The sequence below is a fragment of the Hippocampus bargibanti genome, linkage group LG13 (genome assembly GCF_051943395.1).
Source record: "Hippocampus bargibanti isolate YZ-2025 linkage group LG13, ASM5194339v1, whole genome shotgun sequence".
Taxonomy (NCBI): Eukaryota; Metazoa; Chordata; class Actinopteri; order Syngnathiformes; family Syngnathidae; genus Hippocampus; species Hippocampus bargibanti.
In genome coordinates, this window is record NC_142746.1 from 6,704,216 (window position 1) to 6,723,818 (window position 19,603).

The 19,603-nt window shown below is 40.4% G+C and overlaps 1 long non-coding RNA gene across 1 annotated transcript in view; it reads right to left on the minus strand.

Moving 5' to 3' along the window:
- The window catches only part of LOC148889145 (uncharacterized), a 192,654-nt gene extending 173,809 nt beyond the window's left edge, over positions 1 to 18,845 (minus strand). The window contains exon 1 of the long non-coding RNA XR_016116942.1: positions 18,739 to 18,845. This is a non-coding gene — a long non-coding RNA (uncharacterized LOC148889145). The remainder of the gene's footprint in view (positions 1 to 18,738) is intronic.
- Between the last annotated feature and the right edge of the window lie 758 nt (positions 18,846 to 19,603).

Genomic DNA, 19,603 nt, shown 5'->3' on the forward strand with positions numbered 1-19,603 from the left:
GTGCAAAGAAAAGCGCTATGGCTGTCAAAATATGTGGCACCTTCCCAATATGTATTGACTAAATTGTTTTTTTCCCTCCCACAGGAGCAAATGAATAGAGAAGACACATTTGCACGTTTGTCTTAAGTCACTCATTAACACTGCAGGAAAAAACAGTCATGTCATGGTAGAATAATACCATCAAAAACATAAAGATCAAGTAATAATGTATTATCATTCCGATCACCAGACAGTTCCTTTTGTCAAAGCTTTTTTTTTTTCTTTTTGGTGCCATTTTTCACAATGAAAAGAGGGTGGGTTATTGTTCATGCTTCTCCCTACTGAAATCTGAGGTTTTAAGATGAAACAGACGAACATCATTATTTTTGTGCTTTGCATCACGTTTGGGGTCCATTGGGGGTCCATGCTAGCCCCCTATAGTCCCTCCATTATCTGCCCTCCAGCTGCTGTTAAATGCACTAAATTGTAAAATAATGAGTTTGTAAATTACACACAATTACGGATGCAAATTGAATAAATCCTCCAAACTATGGACTGTCCTCTCTCATCGTATCATCGTAATTGTTCAATGTTTGGCGTAGATAATAAAGTATTTGTGTTGAACATTTATTGTTTTTCCTCTTTGAAGCAAGTGCTATTTAATCACACAGAAAGTTCACATTTTTTAGAACAAATACAATGTGCAACATGCAATGCTGCGAAGCCAGCTGATGTATTTATGTAATTTCAGTGTGAACCACGTGATTATTTTGACTAAAAAGTTCAATATAATCACTGAGAATAAACATCATGACACAATGAATCAATTATTAATTTCCAAAACAGTAATAATGAAGCTGCAGACACCGGCAAAACCAGACAAACAGTCAAACAGGATTCGCTTTGAGGATCTGATATGCACACCTACTTTTGTAGCACTCCTCTCCCTTGTGTGTCTGTCTACGTGGGTAGATGTTTTTGCATGCATTTACGGTGTTGCTATGTGCCTATTGTGTGTGTGTCTGAGTGTGCGCGAGCTCAAGCTAACTCTTTTATGCGTGAAATGGAGAACACTATGCACCTGAAGGCACATGTCAACATGCCAGAACAGCCATCAGCTCAGGACTTTAGTCATATCCAGCTGTTTACAGACACAATGAAAAGCAGACAAACACAAACTCATTCCTGGCTGTGTTTGAGCATGAATACAGAAATAAAGAACGGTTATAATTAAAGTGATAAAATTATTCGCTTTTTATGGCACAATTCCACCTTTATTACATCTCGTGCAATCAACTGTGATTTTCCCCATGAGAAAAATATGTGGTATTACTTTAAAGGATAAAAGTGTCACTCACATCCTACATTTGCTTCTAATAAAGCATGTGATTGTAGCTACCAAACTAACTCTGAATGGAATTACTGTTATTGAAACACTGTGTGATCATGGAAATGATTTCTCTGAAGAGCTTGGTAATTATTCTGGAACTCAGAGTGGCACCCAGAGAGTGCAGATCTCTACAAAGGTGCGTGTTTGAAATGCAATGTTACATTATGCAAAACAGATCCGCTCTGAAATGGTGTACGGACAACACATTTTCACAATTTGTGTGCTATAAGTAGATAATTTTATTTTGACACACTTTAAAATAAATATTATGTCATGGGACTGTGTCTTCTTTTATTTACCTACTACAGAAAAGGAATTGACTTGTGGAGTATTTACAAGGCGACCAGAGACCAGAAGACAGCTGGAGTCATCACAATATGAAAATATAAGACTCACAAAACTTTGCCAAAGTTGACTAATGAATCACAGGTCACGTTATGTCAGAATGTGATTAGACAGAAAAGTGGGGAGAAAAAAAAAAATCCAAAGGTGTTTGTGCTGCTTAAAGCATCTGCATATACTGTACATATGTTGACTTTATGACCTGTGGCATGGCTCATCTGTTCATCATTTTTTTAGGAAATTACTCTTTCACTCTCCTCTCGTGCCTTCCGTGCCAATTGAGAGTTTTGCTCCAAAACGTTCCCTTGAATTTTTAATGAAACACGTGTGTTGCTGCACCTGGACACATTGGCTAAGCTGGTCCATCAGGTAAGGGTTCCCCAGAGGGTCATTAAAAGTACAAAAGCAGCGCATATCGGACCTGTCAGGCTGTTTTGAGAGGCCTCCAAAATCACCTGCAGTAAAGACACGGGCATGCCAGTGCTCTTTAAACGTGTTTGTTTATTATTGACTGTCCAGTCTTTTCATCACGATGATGTATTTTTCTAAATACTTCCAAATTACCAATTGGTGGCTCAATTAGTAAACTATGACAGCATCAATTCATTTGGTTCAACAAATGGCATATCCTTGCATTATTTTGTCCTAATTGGTCGAGTTAGAGTTCACATTATAGGACCGATGTTCCTCCTTCTGAGGTGGTGGAATTACTGCAAGTGTTGACCTCTCAACTTTGAGTAAAAACATCTTGAAGTCAGCTACCAAGAGAATACCCAAGAAAACCATGCCACTGCATTAATGGCAACACACATGCCGCTGCATGATGCTGTGATAATGAACAACATAGCCTGCCATGCCTGACGTAAATGGCAGTGACTTGCTTTCAATGCAACTAACAACATGGTACAGCCAGGAGTGTTGCACAGGTTTGCAGCACTTTGTCAATCAAATATTTGCACCCGGTAGCAGTTAATCGTTGCACCTCAAGCCTTCCACTGGTCCATATTGGGAAATTTCAAGCACAATTCATACTACGGTATATCTCTCTATATATTTGGATTGGATTGGATATGCCTTTATTAGTCTCACAGTGGAGAAATTTACATTTCACAGCAGCAAAGTGATTTAAGAAATTGTGTATCCTACATGGTGCTCCGTACTTTCCCATCCGCATTTAATTAATGTGCTTGTTTACTTGATGTCACAAAAAAATACTGCCTTTAAATGGTTGCATTCTAGATTTTGTTTAGAGGCATACATTGTGTTAGCCTCACATCACAAGCTTTGTCTTGTTGGCTGCTAAATCCAAACCAGTGGCAATGGGACCACGCAATGAAACAACAAATGACACTTTGGTGGGCAGATGAATGCATTTTTAACGGTATGTGGAAAAGAACTGCAGTGAGACAATGTGCAAAAGAATCAAGCAGAGCTAAAATGAACAGTGGTTGAATACAGTATTATGTATAACTGTTATAGAGTTTGTGCAGAAAATCGCAGTGACCAGTAGCAGTATTTGTGGTACAATTAATATTTAATTATACAGATGTTTGTGAGCACCTAAAAGCATCTAGAGAGCAGAGCTGGAGCGACAATGATTGTAGTGGTAATGCTGTTCCATATGGTTGTGCAAAATTGCAAGGGCCACTATACAGGTAGATTTGGGTTACTATTTAGGGAGTTAATTGCTAGAAGAAAGACACTGTTAAATGTCTTCTGGATTTGGTGTGCATGAATCGTTAGCTCTTGTAGCTGGAAAATGTGGTGGGCAGGGTCCGAAGGTTCCAGTTGGATTTTCTGTGCCTTTATCTTGGTTCTTGCAGTGTGCAAGTCTTTGAGAATGGGTAGTGTGGTCCCTGATCCACCGGTGAAAATGACGCTTTGATCCTTTTCTCTTTCATCTAGAACTGCTTCATGCAACAAAGAGGGTGCAGAAAGTGCTTAAGATTGAATGACTTTCTGTGTCCTTTTGTTGTCATAATATTTGTTATTTCATTTTTTTGTTCTTTTGACTTCAAGATGGTGCTGCGAGAGTGGCTGCCTTTCCAGCAGCTCCCGCATTTTGTTTTTTTCTACTTATTTCTTTCTTTTCCTCTTCCTTTCATAACTTTACTGCTGTGAAATGTGAAATTCTCCACTGCAAGACTAATAAAGGCTAATCCAATCGAATCCAATAACTTTTTCCACCGTCCTAACTGTCCATTGGAGCGTGTTCAACTCGAGGTGGTGTCGGCTGCACCAGAGCTCCAGCGGCTTCATTCGTTGTCGGTAGGCAGACACGTCGTCGTCTTTGATGAGTCGTCTGCGAACTTTTTGAGTTTTACGGCTGGGTATGTTGAGATACAATTGTTTGAGTAGACGGAGAAGAGCAGTGGAGAGAGGACACATCTCCGCTGGGCTCGTGATGCGGGTTGATGATGTTCTTCTTCCCAGTCTCATCTGTTGTGTCAGGAAGCTGAGGAACCATTGGCAGATTGTTAGAGAGTGTAAAGGTTTGGGGTTGGGGAGTTTGGAGATAGTGGTGTTAAACCCAGAGCTGAAATCTACAAACACGATCCTTGCTTAGATCCCTATGCTGTCGAGGTGCTCAAGGATGTAGTGCAGCCATATCTTGACTGGATCCTCCACAGACCTGTTTCCCCTTCTTTCCAAATGTTCTTCTTGGTCTTCTTTTTCACTTGTTTTATTGGCAAATTACAGCCATTGTCTTAATCATCCACGATCAGAGAAGGAAATGGGCATCTATGACATATGAACAACACTTCACCAAAATAGAAAGGTTCAAATAAGAAAGTCCAAAACATCAATGCCTGTGCGCTAGTGGTGCACTGAAAATAAATTGAATGTCTATGCGCTGAATGTCTATCCGTGCTTTGATAAAATCAGCCACAAAAAAAGGACAAAATCGGACTGCAATAGACAGTTAGGACGGGTGGGGGTGATCATTGGCACCACCCTACTCACTCTGGAGTACTTGAACACTTCAAGAATTTATTAAAGGCCACACAAAATCCTACACACACTGCCTGCCACCTCGTCCCGCTATTCTATTCACGCAAGCATTACCAAAAGATGTGAATCAAAACCAGCCGACATTTAAACCTCTTCTATCTGGCTATTAACCCACTAAACATTACCTCAAAAATAAAGGGGCTCTTTGATTTTTTTGCACAACCCTGAAAAGGTTTTACCACAATCAGCATTGTGTCTTCAGCTCTCTAAAGCACTCAAATTATTTCTGTATTTGTAACTGCACATGTAAAGTTGCACTACAGTTACTGCTACTGGTCACTTTAAAAATGGTGAAACAATTTCAGAAAATCTTCGGTTCAAATTCCTTGTTTGTTCTACACACTTGACCAATAAACATGATTCTGATTTTGCTTCTATCAAAACAAGCTACCATGGAATTTATTGCATAGTATGTGATACCACACTAAATTTGCAGACAATGGCTCCACACTTGCCCTTCTATCTGGCATAGCCTGATCCCTGAGGGGAGTAGTGCTTAAGATGGTCAAACACACATATACACACACGCGCGCGCACACACACAGATGCATGGTAAGTGGTCCCACAGCCTAATGGAGTTTAATTACTCCCAGCGCATCCATCAGGGGCTCCAGTAGGGGAGTGGAGTATTTTATCACCACTTTTAAGGGTTATTAGTACAAATACACTGTCACCCTGCATTACCACTGCAGAGCTTTAGGGTGCCATGCCTTCACCACATTCATTACAATCTCTATCAATATCTATCAGAACTGTATGGTCCCTCCTTTTACCTCTTCACTCAGTACCCTCTTCTTGCACTTTCTCCTCCATTAGAAGACCTCATATAAGCTACTTTTCCTCATTCCTTTCCCTCTCATTCCTCTAACGTGCACACACACACACGCACACACGCACGCACATGCACACACATGCACACACATGCATACACACACACACACACACACACACACACACACACACACACACACACACACACGCATACATGCACACGTACACACACACACACCCCTGCACACAAACACCCACACACACACCCACACACACATTCCCACCTGAAAGTTCTATTCCATTTTTTGTAACCCTGACTTGAGGTTTAGAAGTTTCCGAAGGACAAAGCTAGAAAGTGGATTTCCAAAGCCCCTGGTCACTACACTAAAAATAAAATAAAGCCATGTAAACCAAGTCTTAAACACTAAAATCGGAACCCAATCCAGTTCCGTCATGCATTGATTTTTCTGATCCTTTTTATCTGCACAAGGATTGTGGTGTGTGTTGGAGTCCAGCTGTCTTCGGACTGTAGGTGGGGGTCACCTAGACCTGATCGCCAGACAATTGCAGGGCACACAGAGAGAGACTGTGAGACAATGTGTAATGTATAAAGTAGAGCAAAAGTGATAAGTGGTACAATAAACTGGACATAAAGCATGAATTAGCTAAGAGGCACAGTTATAATATTCACACTGTTTATGTCCATGAACCACACCTGGAAAGACTTCCCTTTAGTGTATCACCTTTAAAAACTAAGCCTGCTGATTATGCAGTCCGTGCTCCTACCCTGCCTGAAAAAAATCAGAGTTGTAATTTTTAAGTTTGTGGTTTGTGTATTACGGCAAATTCCATTTTAAAGAGATTACAAAGTCAAACACTAAATATCCTGTTGCCAAATGTGCCTCAAAGCCCTGAAGGTAATGATACTTTTTTTATTGTAACGTTGTGTATATGGTCTTAATAACATGCGTGCGTCAGCATTTAAATGAGAGCACGTACACAACAAAGCATACAGATCATTAAAACAACAACCTACTACATCATATGAGCACCATATGTTGCATATGTCAGCCCATCCCCAATCCATGCACGCACCCATTAGAAAACACATCGTCTGCCTTTCTTCTCCACACTTAAACCACAATCTTACCAGGTGGATGTTTATCTTTCTTTAATTACAACTTTTTATTCCCCCCACAAGCATTATACAATAAAAAAAAAACTCTATACTTGCATTCCCTGTGGGCGCTCATTATCCTGTTGCATATATCCACAACAGTGAAATAAAACGAAAGCCTAATGGACATTGAAATTTGACCCTACACTGTTTAGGCTATTCATAAGGTCAGGGATATTAATTGTGCCTTCTGTTGCTGCGAAAGAGTGGATAAAAGAGAGCAGGGAAATAAAGAGGAGAGTAAAGGTTATGTGCAGAATAAGACATCATGTGTATCTTAAACTTTATAACCTTATGAGGGAGTGTAGTTTATTTGTTTTCCTGTTGCATCTGTGAATATACTAGCGAACTTGAACTTCTGCCTGCATAAATGTTTGTGTGTGGGGGGAGAGATAGAGGGAGAGAGAGAGAGAGAGAGAGAGAGAGAGAGAGAGAGAGAGAGAGAGAGAGAGAGAGAGAGAGAGAGAGAGAGAGAGAGAGAGAGAGAGAGAGAGAGAGAGAGAGAGAGAGAGAGAGAGAGAGAGAGAGAGAGAGAGAGAGAGAGAGAGAGAGAGAGAGAGAGAGAGAGAGAGAGAGAGAGAGAGAGAGAGAGAGAGAGAGAGAGTTAGGGTTAAGGACCTCTGGCATTTGCTGTCATTTTGAGAACAAAAGCTTATTGCACTATATACCATTCCGAGTTGGGTTGTGATCTGTTATTTATGGAAAACGAGGAGTATATGGATTCAAGAAATGATGCCAAAAATCAGAACAGCAAAAAAAAAAAGCCATGATTCATTTCCCAAACCATGGAAAAGCCAAAGGACGAGCAAATCAATGGCAGTTGGGATGATATTTGGCCTGAAGCATTGACAGGCCCTGGAGTGGCTGGCATGAATGCAAATGCAAAAAGTGCAGTTTTCTTTATTGGCAGTGTGTCTGTCTAAAGCTTTATTATATACTGCTTTGCTGCAAAAAAATATTTCACAAGATATAGATTTAAAACACTCTTTGATGTGCTCTCACAAGAGCCATTGTTCCAAAAACACATGTATTTATTTTTTTTTTCAGCAGAAAGGAGTAAGTTGAAGAAGTGGACATTAGTTATTTTCACAGACAACAAAGAAATCAATCAAGTTCGAAACCAGCCAAAACAATCAAATAACGAAGTGGATAAATGATGTCACACTACAACATATCGGGCTTACTGCCTGGGCATCGGGCCAATTCACGTCACTCCAGCACATTGGTTATGGAAAACAGCAGAAATGCCTCTAATGTGAGCTCGTCATCAATAAACGTCAGCCGCTACTGTTTCACAATGTTTATCTGATACTTAAAGTGTTTGGGTGGTTGCAGCATGTGACCACATGTGGGGAGCAAGAGAAAAAGGAGAAGAAGGAGGAAGCACAAGAAAAGAGCCGATCCTTGGCTGACAGCCACTCATCTAGGCACCTTCTCTAAGCAGGGCAGAAAATCAGACACGCCAGGAAAGAATTAAAGGAGAAAAGAGGGGGAGAGAGAAAGAAAAATGAGGTTTTTTTTATAAATAGCAGGGCTTGCCAGAAGGCAGAGGAAATGAGACCAAGTGAGCAGTGGAAAAGAAGGGCTTGAGCTTGACACGGGGCTTAAAATTGAGAGGGGGCGGAAAGAAGGGACCTACTGCGTGAAAATGTCTCCAACCAAAGCAAGGATTAGTGTTCCAACCTCCTCCACCGCCAAGATCCGCCAGTACAACTAATCACCTTCCCAGCTTCTCCTTCTCCTGTCTATTTTCCCCCCTTCTCCTCTTCTCCACTCTTTTTTTGTTTTTTGCCCCTCTCATCGCCATTACGCCCAAAATTAAAGCAGAATGTTCTGCCAGGCATGATTAGCTGTGCACACCTAACTAGGCAGGCAAAAGGGGCTGTGGTTTGACAAGTATTTATTTGGCAGTCTTGTGCTATTTATAAGTGGTAGGCACAGGAAGATACCTGCCTATCTGATGAAATGAGACGCCACAAATTAAAAAAAAAAACACATACCAAAACTATGACCAATGCCTCTTATCCGTCCCCTCTCTTATTTTGGGTATGTCACTGTCATTCCATTCCTTCTTCAACGATCCCAGCGCACCACCTAGCCCACCTGTCAGACACCCCCCCAGCCCCACTCGCTTCTCTTTCTCCTTTTGAGGCTGCCATTGATTTCCTCTCTTATGACAAGGCTTCTCACAAATATGGCGGCAGCATAAACATAAACAAGTCAAATTGATCACTGCAATGATCCAGACGATGGATTTGGGAGAAACGTAAGGGAGTGCAAAAAAGGGGGGGTCAGGAACGATTAAGCTTCTTTCTGTCCTTTTTCACAAGCTTGATTTTTCTTATTCCATTTGTGCCGAAGTGAGGTGGGAGTTGTGTGTGCGTGTGTGTGTGTGTGTGTGTGTGTGTGTGTGTGTGTGTGTGTGTGTGTGTGTGTGTGTGTGTGTGTGTGTGTGTGTGTGTGTGTGTGTGTGTGTGTGTGTGTGTGTGTGTGTGTGTGTGTGTGTGTGTGTGTGGATGAGTCGGTGGGGGGGGGGGGTGTTAGTTGCAGTACCATTATGGAAGAAAGCAACACTTCATAAGCAGATGCCTGGCATACGATTGCAGTTGGGGGAGTGTGTGAATTCATTCTCCTCCGCTATGAATACACGTCGCGTCTGTGTATAGGTGCAAGCACAAAATGTAATTAGGCAGTGAAGCAGAAAAAGCAAGCTGCCTTTCTCACTGTTTGCATATTTTGTCCACAAATAATGGAGTACAAAGGCAATGAGAAGAAAAATCTCTTTTGAATATTCATTTACAAAATAACGGTTTGCTGATAAGGCCAAGGCATGTGATAATCAATTAGCTAAATGTTCTACAAAAAACCTGGCATGGGGTTGGGAGGGAGGGAGACGGGGGGCAATAATGATAAATATGCACACACACATTTTCATCTTACAAGAAGAAAAATGACAAATTCAGCGGAAGTCATAGCACTGAATAACCATTAGCATGAATGGTATATCACAAATAACACAAAGAAAGTAGAGTATGTACTTGTAAAAACAGTTTTGTTTCAACTGTTTGTATGATAAGAGTTAGTTTTACATACTGCGGATCTAAATTCACATGTTGTCTGCGTGCGTGGGATGAAAAATGTGGTAGTGAAAGATACAAAGTTTGTGTGCGTGTATCTGTGTGTGTATTCCTGAGACATGTGGAGAGGTCAAAGGTACAGATTAGCATCAAGCCAGTTTCACTAAAAATAGTTGTTTGAAGGAAGGGGGAAAAAAACGGTTCCTTTTGCAAAACAAATGAAAGGGAATCACTCAACCTGATGTTTACATTGTCTAAGGGTTTGACTAATTATTATTTTTTATTATTGACACAAGGATAAATGAATAAAGGACAGCATTATATTAAGCTGATCGTTTCAGACAACCGGAGAATGACAGCTGGGAAAAATATGTGATTTAATAAGGAGTTTAGAGTTACATTTGATCCCAAAATGAAATATGTGAATGTTCACCAATCCGTGTAACATTGCTTCTCAAAATGGTCACATTTCATTTGCTATCAAACACACAATTTATTGTTTGAATAGCCCATGCAACCCTTAAATCCCGCATGCCGCTGAGTGGAAATATGCATGTAATTTCTTTTTGAAGGCCTATTAACGTGCATGTCCAGTGTAATTAAATGGTATAACCAGTAGCGCTTACAGTATTATGCATTGGCGTTCATACGGCTACACTGGTACTGCATGTGAAACCAATTAGGGTACATGCAATTAGGGCTTGTTTCTATTAATAACAGCTAACAAATACTCGTGTAAGTTATGCACAGCTGGTGTCAATATGAAGAATGAACGTTGCCACAGAGGCTTTCCTTCTCCTCTGCCACAGGCCCTGTGATGCCATGCATGACATACCGTCCTCTACTGGCCAGAGAGGGAAAACAGCTGACCCTGTCTCAATGACTTTTTGGGAGCCGTCTGGGTTGGGCACAAAGAGGTAGTGCAGAGACTATCAGTCTCTTTCCTCCAGGGAGGACAAGGCAAAGGCACCCAAGCGGTGGGGAAAGGAGGGGCTGGGGATCCACCAAGTAGAGTCATGCAGATGTGCTCACAGCCGAACCGGGCATTGCACTTCATTGTGCGCCTGTGTGTGTGTGTGTGTGTGTGTGTGTGTGTGTGTGTGTGTGTGTGTGTGTGTGTGTGTGTGTGTGTGTGTGTGTGTGTGTGTGTGTGTGTGTGTGTGTGTGTGTGTGTGTGTGTGTGTGTGTGTGTGTGCGTGTGCGTGTGCGTGTGTGTGCGCGTGTTGTGTGTGTGCGTGTATGTATGTGCTCTCGTTTATATGTGGTTATGGGGACAAAAACCTGTTTACACAGTCACGTCCTGGGGACCATTTGACGTATGGGGACAAAAAACCTGGTCCCCATAAAGAAAACATATAAAAACGTTTCAGAAAGGGTGCTCCCTAGAAGTGATGATCCGAAAAGTGGTCCCCAGAAAGCATAAAAATGCGTATGTGTGCGTGTGTGTGTGTGCGTGTGTGTGTGCAAGTGTGTGTGTGTGTGTGTGTGTGCGTGTGCGTGTGCGTGTGCGTGTGTGTGTGTGTGTGTGTGTGTGTGTGTGTGTGTGTGTGTGTGTGTGTGTGTGTGTGTGTGTGTGTGTGTGTGTGTGTGTGTGTGTGTGTGTGTGTGTGTGTGTGTGTGTGTGTGTGTGTGTGTGTGTGTGTGTGTGTGTGTGTGTGTGTGTGGAATAAGAGGAGAAAATATATTGGATGGGTGGTGGTTGTTGGCACCGAAAGGTGGGCTCCATGGTAAGACATCTGTCATCATATCATCAATGCTGTCACATCAGAGAACAAATGGGCTGTGAGATTTTTACAGACGAAAATACATGCAATGGCAAAAGGTGTCCTTTCGTCTGATCTATTACTGCTGTTTTTTGCCTTTTTCGATCAAGCACAATAGCTCTGACCATCAAGTCAACTGTGAGAAAGTTCAAATGGGAAATGATTTTTTGAGTGAGAGCACAAATGCAAATCTGACACCTCTAAAGTTATCAAAAGGCGCCACAAGCTTTTGTATGCGAACGACCTTGTCTGAGGCCCAAAGTCACTTTCAGGTGTGGAGAACCACCATTTCGGCAAGATGATGAGGGCTTAGACTTGAGGACGGCGAGCATATTATGTTTAATTTCTGCCATCACGTTTTATTTTTGAAGCGGGTCACCACACTGAGGCAAGGTGTTCTATAATGAAACATTGACTGTGAAGAACTTCATCCTCTGCTTTGCTACCTGGTGCCTGCCTATGTGACAAGACGACCCTCTTTGTTGCCAAGAGAATGAAGGAGAGCTTTGAACTGCTGACTGACAGCGCAGGGAAGCCGTTCCAGGCGTAAATGTAAATTATTGTTACTTACACGTTTAACCCAGCACCTACAACCCCCACCATATCCTTTCTCTCCTCACCCAGTTCCTCCTTGAGTTTGCACTGCTTTGTGGAAGGACTATTGAGGCGCGGGTGGGTGAGTTGGGTGAGGGGTGGGATTGGGGGTACAAAACTGACATCATGTTGTCCTCTTTCGGCTGGTATTTGCAACTGCACCTCACTCTCACCTCAAAGGTAGCAGCACATCTATTCTCAACCACAGTGACACTGACGACATTTGATTAAATGAATGATAATTAAGATGAATTTCTGGGGCGGGGGGACAATCTGTTGTAGTAAATTCTTGTAAGTTTTTTTTTTCCCGCTCCAAAAGTACATATCCAGGAATACAGTATATTCAACTCAGTACAAAAAGTCAAGAGTAGTACGAAAGACAGGAACAGCAAGCGAAGATGATAAAAGACAATTAGATTAGAAAAGACCATGTCGCCATTTTCTGAGGCACAGGAGAAAAGAATATGTCCATCAAAGGTTTTTAGACACATGTAGAGACAAAAGCGCCTGGCATTCATTCAACTTGGCCACACATTTTATAGTACATAACAGAATTTAATATACACAAAGTTGTCAGCGTGTTGTGTCTTCAACACAAGGGAGCACTAAGACCTATGATGGGACCTCAATGAAATGTGAGAAAATCTGGAAATTCTAATTTTGTCAATGTATAGTTGAAAAAAATAAATCACACTTGAATTTATTTAAAATCTCCATTAAAAACTTATTTCAACACCCGACGAAAATAGTTTTTAAACTTGTGTGGCAAGGCACATGAGACAGTAGCACGAGAGGGCATAAAACCAGTACAAACAGATTACAGAGATTAATCACTGGCCACAGATTAGATTTAAAGTATAAAAGATGTTAAATGGAGATTGAGTTGATCTTATTTTACATGCAGCCACTCCAGGGCTGAGCTAACTGGCAGCCCATGTCGTCAGGCAACGCTCCAAGCTTTTTTCCACAAGATGCATCTCGACGAAATCAATAGGGCCCTCACAGCATATCATTTGACATAAGTATGATAATTACTTGTTATTAATTTTGCCTTAATACTGGGGATAATATAGTGTGTAATTCAGCCCCGTTGAGGGAAGCCAAAACAAGATCATCACCGATGCATCTCTCATGAAAATCAATACTGAAATGGATATTCCAATCATGCCAAAGCACCACCCCTCTTTTTGATTCTCGTGCATATCCAACAATCATTGTCTGCATTCATTTGGAAAAAAAGTATAGATATATGAACAACATATTTCACACCGGTGCCCGAGTCTGAGGCAAAACACTATGGATTTGTGTTGCCTGCAAACAATTTTAATAAAAAGCAATTGATTGGGCATCGAGTAGCTAGCCTGTAGGCGTGAAGCACTAGACCCCAGTGGGTCCAGATCATTAAAGTCCTCAACTGCTGGCACAAATTTGTTCAATAAGAGTCTGGAACTCATGCTTCGGGGTTTGAATGGGATACAGCCGTCTCAAGCTGTTTGTGGCTGCTTTGCAGACCTCAAACGATTCAAAACCAGACAGCCCATATTGCTGAAACATGATCGCCGAATTTGATTGGAAAGATAAATAGAACAATTGTATCTTATCTTAGATGTGATAAATGACAATTTAATGGGATACATATAAGGCTGTGTTGATATTGTTTCCTCATGACACAAAAGAATATGAGACACATTACATTGTCCCCCCAAAATTACACCTTTGAGTGAAGTCTGTCCTAAAAGTAATATCAAGCAGCTTCTGCTTTGTGTCAGACTCCACCGCTGCAACAACTATCACATGTGTGTGGTAAGTAGATTCATGCAGACTTTATGGAGTCAAGAATCAAAGCTTTGGTGCTCTGACACCGTTTTTAATTACCAGCTACTTTATTTATGCTTAGGATTTCAATTTGTCCCCACAAAGCTGGTAATGATATTCAAAATGCCTGCTGGCAAATGTGAATTCTTATTGTCTGCCGTCTTTCCTTCCCTTTAAAATATGAATACAAAGTACGTACCTAGCTTTATATTGCTTATTTGTCCTCCAGTTACTTTGTAAAATCTTTTTTTTCTGTGGCAGATATATTTTTAAATGTGCGCCTCGCTGGAAGGAATGGCAATAAAGGGCTTTTTTAGGGGGTGAAGAGGATCAATGTAGAATGTATTATCCTGCACTGCAGAGATTGACTTCAATAATAAAAGAATTGATCCTTTAAAGTGAAGCGTATTCTGGGCCAGCATGGTAAAGGAGGACGGTCCATTTAAATATTGCACAGATGGAGAATCACAGCACGCTATTTCACCCCCTACCTCAAAACTTGTTTATTATTTCAAACCAATGTTAGATTCAGATGGAAATTACGTCTTGGAGTTACACACATTCTCGAGGAGCATATTCAACAACACAGCCAATGTGATAAGCAAGGTAGCCAATGGCATGCAGAGACACAGAAAACAAAAGGGACGTGAAGGAAAACTCAAAGACAGATTGTGGAATGCATGTGCTCTTGAATAACTTAATTTCACAGAATAACTTCATTTCACACTTGTGCTGTATGATTGTCCTACTCTCTTAAAACGTGAAATGATTAAATAAATTATCTCTCTAGATCAAAATAATGGCAAGAATACTTGTTATAGGCCTTCTAAACCATGCTCAACATGTTTACAAAAATGTTTACTTTCCCCACTGCCCCCAAGTAACGAAAAATGTGACCCTTTGAATTTGAAACTGAAAGGACAATGATGAGGGTTTCCAAGTTGTGGATTTAAGGAACTGTCCATATCTGATACAAAGCAATAAATAAAAAAAATATATCGGCACAGAAACAAATGTTAGTAAACACAGGCATGAATATACAGTAAAAATATGGTACTCATATTTTCTATGTTATTATATTTAGATTTATACTGACATAATATGGGACAATCCACCAAATCATTGCTAATTACTTTTAGTAACTAGTAAATACATTTCTATATTACAATATATAATATAATATGTTGTATCTTTTTTTTATGAAGGCCATACATGTATTCAACAACCCAAAATGTATATTAGTCAATATTGGGCATTATTTATTTTATGGCATTGCTTTTGTACTGACATTTTTTTATTATTAAACTTTTTATTGATTAATTTTATAAACAAAAAATGGAAAACATTATCACATGTTTCAGTGCATTGAACATCATCTGTTCCAGACATCAAAACAGAACTGACATTTTTTATGAGTTTTCTACATAAAATTAATTAAATTAATTTAGACAAGACATTTAGATCCATACAATGCATATACCAAGCAAATGACTTATCAATGTGAAGGATGCCTTAAAAAAAAGGTGTATTTCAACAGAATTGTTGAATGCATTTATTCATTTTATTTCCTATAGATGAAAATGGCAGCAATTTATGAAGTGGCCTGAACGTATAAGCATTAATTTAGTATGATGGATTCCTCTGTAGCATTTGATTTATCTCATGATGAACAATACAGTGCATTGTTATTTATTAGCGTGTGCAGGCTCGAACGACAAGTGGACGCAGCTAAGTAGTCAGTGGGCACCTGCTTGCCTTCTCTCCACTAAAAAACGACACTAATGAATTACAACCTCGTTAAATTCAACCAATGGGGAACACGCTTGCTTGTAACCAAATAATTGACATTTCTTACATTTCTTTACATTTTTCTTTGAAGTTATGTTCTTTGAAAATGTCACAATTGCTAACCTATCTATCACACTCTTAAACTTTAAGCGTTTTAGTGAGGTGGTGTTGCTGTATATCAGGGAAGGCAGACTATTTTAAGTACCTCTTGGCTGACCCAATTTTAACATTCTTTTTTGATGAACTTTTTACTCCAAAAATATATGTTTTGTAGCTCCATAGATGGGATATTACTCTCACTCTGACCACATTTGTCCACAGAGCCAACCCTCTCCCCAAACACAATAAAATAATAAATAAATAAATGTAACATTGCATAATATAAAGTTAAGATGTGGCTGCTCCATTTGTCAAGATACTGTATTTATATTTCAAGATTATTTGGTCACTTTGACCCCTGTAAAATTTCAGAATATGAAGAAAAATGAAATTTCTGCCCCATATCCACAATCTGCTGAAAACTACATGATCAGTCGTGATTTTCTAACGTGATCGGACCAGGACATGCCTACTGATGCCAACAAAAAGGTAAACATTTACAGTAATTTAACAGGAAGGAATTAATCTGAAAATCACTGAGGAAGTAACAACATTATTTTGGGAAGTGTGTGTTTTCTTTTAGTGTTTTCCCCGAATAAACATTGTCATAGAGTTTTAACAGATCCCCCCCAATCAACACTCAACATTCCAAATGTTTCACAATAACAAAATGATCACAAATGCTCCAATTTAGTTTTCTGACTGATTACATCCGTCTTTCGCACACTCCCAGAGTAAATTTAATCAACAAACTGGGAAACTACCAGTGTCCCTCTAGCCCTGAAAAATATATAAATTCATCAGATTCCATTGGACTCCATTGGATTCCTGTTTCAGACGTTGCTTGTGCTTTCATGTTAAATATGATATGTTTAATATGTGATACTGTTAGTGTAACTTTCAAAATGTATGAGTAGTGCAAAGCCAATATACACGAAGCGACACACACTAATATCAGCGTTCTATCTAGGGCCCCCGGTCATTGATTGGAAAAGGTGTGGTGGGGCTAGAGCAGACACATGCTGCCTGTAATCCCATCAACTCGAGTCAGTCAGCAGTCTGGATAGAAACCTTTGTAAGAGACCTGTAATCCATAGCGAAAACCATAACACACTGCCCGCCTGCTTATGTAGAAACACATATATACGTGCGCACAAACGATATGCGCAGAAAAATACACTCAAACACACACACTCAGACATACGCACACACATTCACACAAATAAACATTCTTTGAAACACTTGACGGCTGCTTCATTCAATTTACATAAATCAAGCGAGAAACATAAACGGTGTTGTCAATGTGTTCCGCCAGCCGCCTAGTGCATTTAATCAGGGTTTCAACTTTACGTTAAGGTAAAGTTGAAATTGACAATATTGGGTAGTAGACAAGAAGTGGGTTAAAACAAAATTTGGGTGATATATTTGATTGCTTCCCTAATTCTCTGTAATATTGGAAACAAAAGAGAGAGTGTGTGTGTGTGTGTGTGTGTGTGTGTGTGTGTGTGTGTGTGTGTGTGTGAAAGAGAGAGAGAGGGAGACATAGAGGGAGAGAGACAGGGAGAGAGAGATAGAGAGAGGGAGAGAGAGAGAGAGTTCTAAAGTCTAAACCACAGGTGTCAAAGTCAAGGCCCGCGGGCCAAATCCGGCCCGCCACATCATTTTTTTTCAGCCCGCGAAAGCAAATCAAACTTGTTAAATTCCATGATGATTGCTAAAATCTGAGCCAAAATTTCATATTTTTGGATATCAACCACAATAAAAGTCATTATTCTTGACTTCAGATTTGAAAACGAGTTATTCATTAATTTGCTGTGTGCTCTATATGTAATATTTGAATGGATTTAAACATTCTAATGGGTTCCCCAAATTCATAACGGCCCTCGAGAGGAAACCATAACTACAATGTGGCCCGCAGCAAAAAATGACTTTGACACCCCTGGTCTAAACTGTTTGATGGATACATTACAATATAATAGATGTGTCTTTCTCAAACAACACGATTCTATAAGGCAAAGCAAGGAAGCTCTATTTAGATAGCACTTGTCATACACAAAGTGTACTAAAGGTTGTCCATTTACTTCAATATGGTTAAAATATGGAAACACAAACTTATTTATCCAGAGTTTTTGGTTGTAAAAATATCAATTGTGTCAACATTTTGCAACATAACAAGAATAAGGTAATACATCACCGTGTATGCAAAAATTATTACATCTATTCAAATCTATTGATACCATCGATCAACAGTCCTCGGAATAAAATGCACCATTAACATTCACATGCAAAACACAAAAAGCAGTGCGAGGGATGAAGGATTTCCGGATACCCCAGTTCTTTTCAAAAGCCAGCGAAACTGGGAGAAAAGGAAGGAGGGGGGGAAATAGAGAGAGAGAGAGAGAGAGAGAGAGAGAGAGAGAGAGAGAGAGAGAGAGAGAGAGAGAGAGAGAGAGAGAGAGAGAGACGAAGAGTGCAGGACCCACACTGTGTAGTTCCAGCCAATTGCATTCCAGAGAAGTGACCATGGCCAGTGATAAACAAAGCACCATAGATCATTCCTCACATAGACGCAGCCCAGCAGCGGAGACAGAGGACATGAGAGCAGTCAGACTTCGTGGCAGAAAAGGAGAAGCAGACCAAGACAGACGACAACAGAGATCTCACCGCCTATATGCATTTGCCTCTCTTATTCTATCCTATCTTGCTAACATTTTGATGCATTTTTTTACACTGGAAATCCATGAAAGCCAGTCATGCTGCATGCTTGTAGATTTTCATAAGAGTGAGCCACAGAGAAAGGGTGAGAAAGAAGAGAGAGGGGAGACGACTGCTGCTTCCCCTACGGCTACATTTCCCTCTTTAAAATACGTCCTTTGGGTGTTCCAATTTCCCTATAGAGAAAAAATAAAATAAAACGTAAAAAATACTTACCCAATCCCAGAAACATTCAAGATCATTAGAGCACAGCGTGCACCACAACAACTGATACATTCCTCCAAAAATGATGTGCAAGAAGGAGCTGTGAGATTCTCTCTCTTTTGTTTCTGAGCCGAATAGTGAGGTTGTTCTGTTTGCATCAGCTGGCTGTTTGTTGCAGCTTTGAAGCAGGTGGAGGACAAAAACATCAATCTCTCTTGGCATATTGTGTGTGGCAAGCATGCATTGAAGTACATCTCTCACTGGCTTTGTACAGTATGTTGACACGTTTGAATTCTTATCTTACACATCCCGGGTGGAGTATGAGCTAAAAATCATAGTGAAGGTGTGCTGTAATAAAAACATCATGTAGTCAAACAATATGCCACATGCAGGGGCAATTTGATACACATGGAAGGATCAACGACGGTGAGTTTAAGGAGGTAGCTGGAGGGTAATTCTGGGCATTTATATTATATATTGTTTAATGCCTGTAATAATCATAGGAATTAAAAAAAGCTACAGTGTATACACTCCGCAGGTTCTTTAGCTCGGAGCTGAACAAAGGCTCATAGCAGTACCTATTTCATTGTTTACAATGATGGTAGCACCAGCCAAGACTCAAAGTAAGTGCTTCCCATTGCACTTTGCGAACCAAAATTTGCATTTTTCACCCCATCATAACACACTTCATCTACTGTTCTCCCCGTGCCTCTCACAGAGAGAGAGAGAGAGAGAGAGAGAGAGAGAGAGAGAGAGAGAGAGAGAGAGAGAGAGAGAGAGAGAGAGAGAGAGAGATGGACGGACAGACGGACGGACAGACCGACGGACCGACCGACCGACCGACCGACCGACCGACCGACCGACCGACCGACCGACC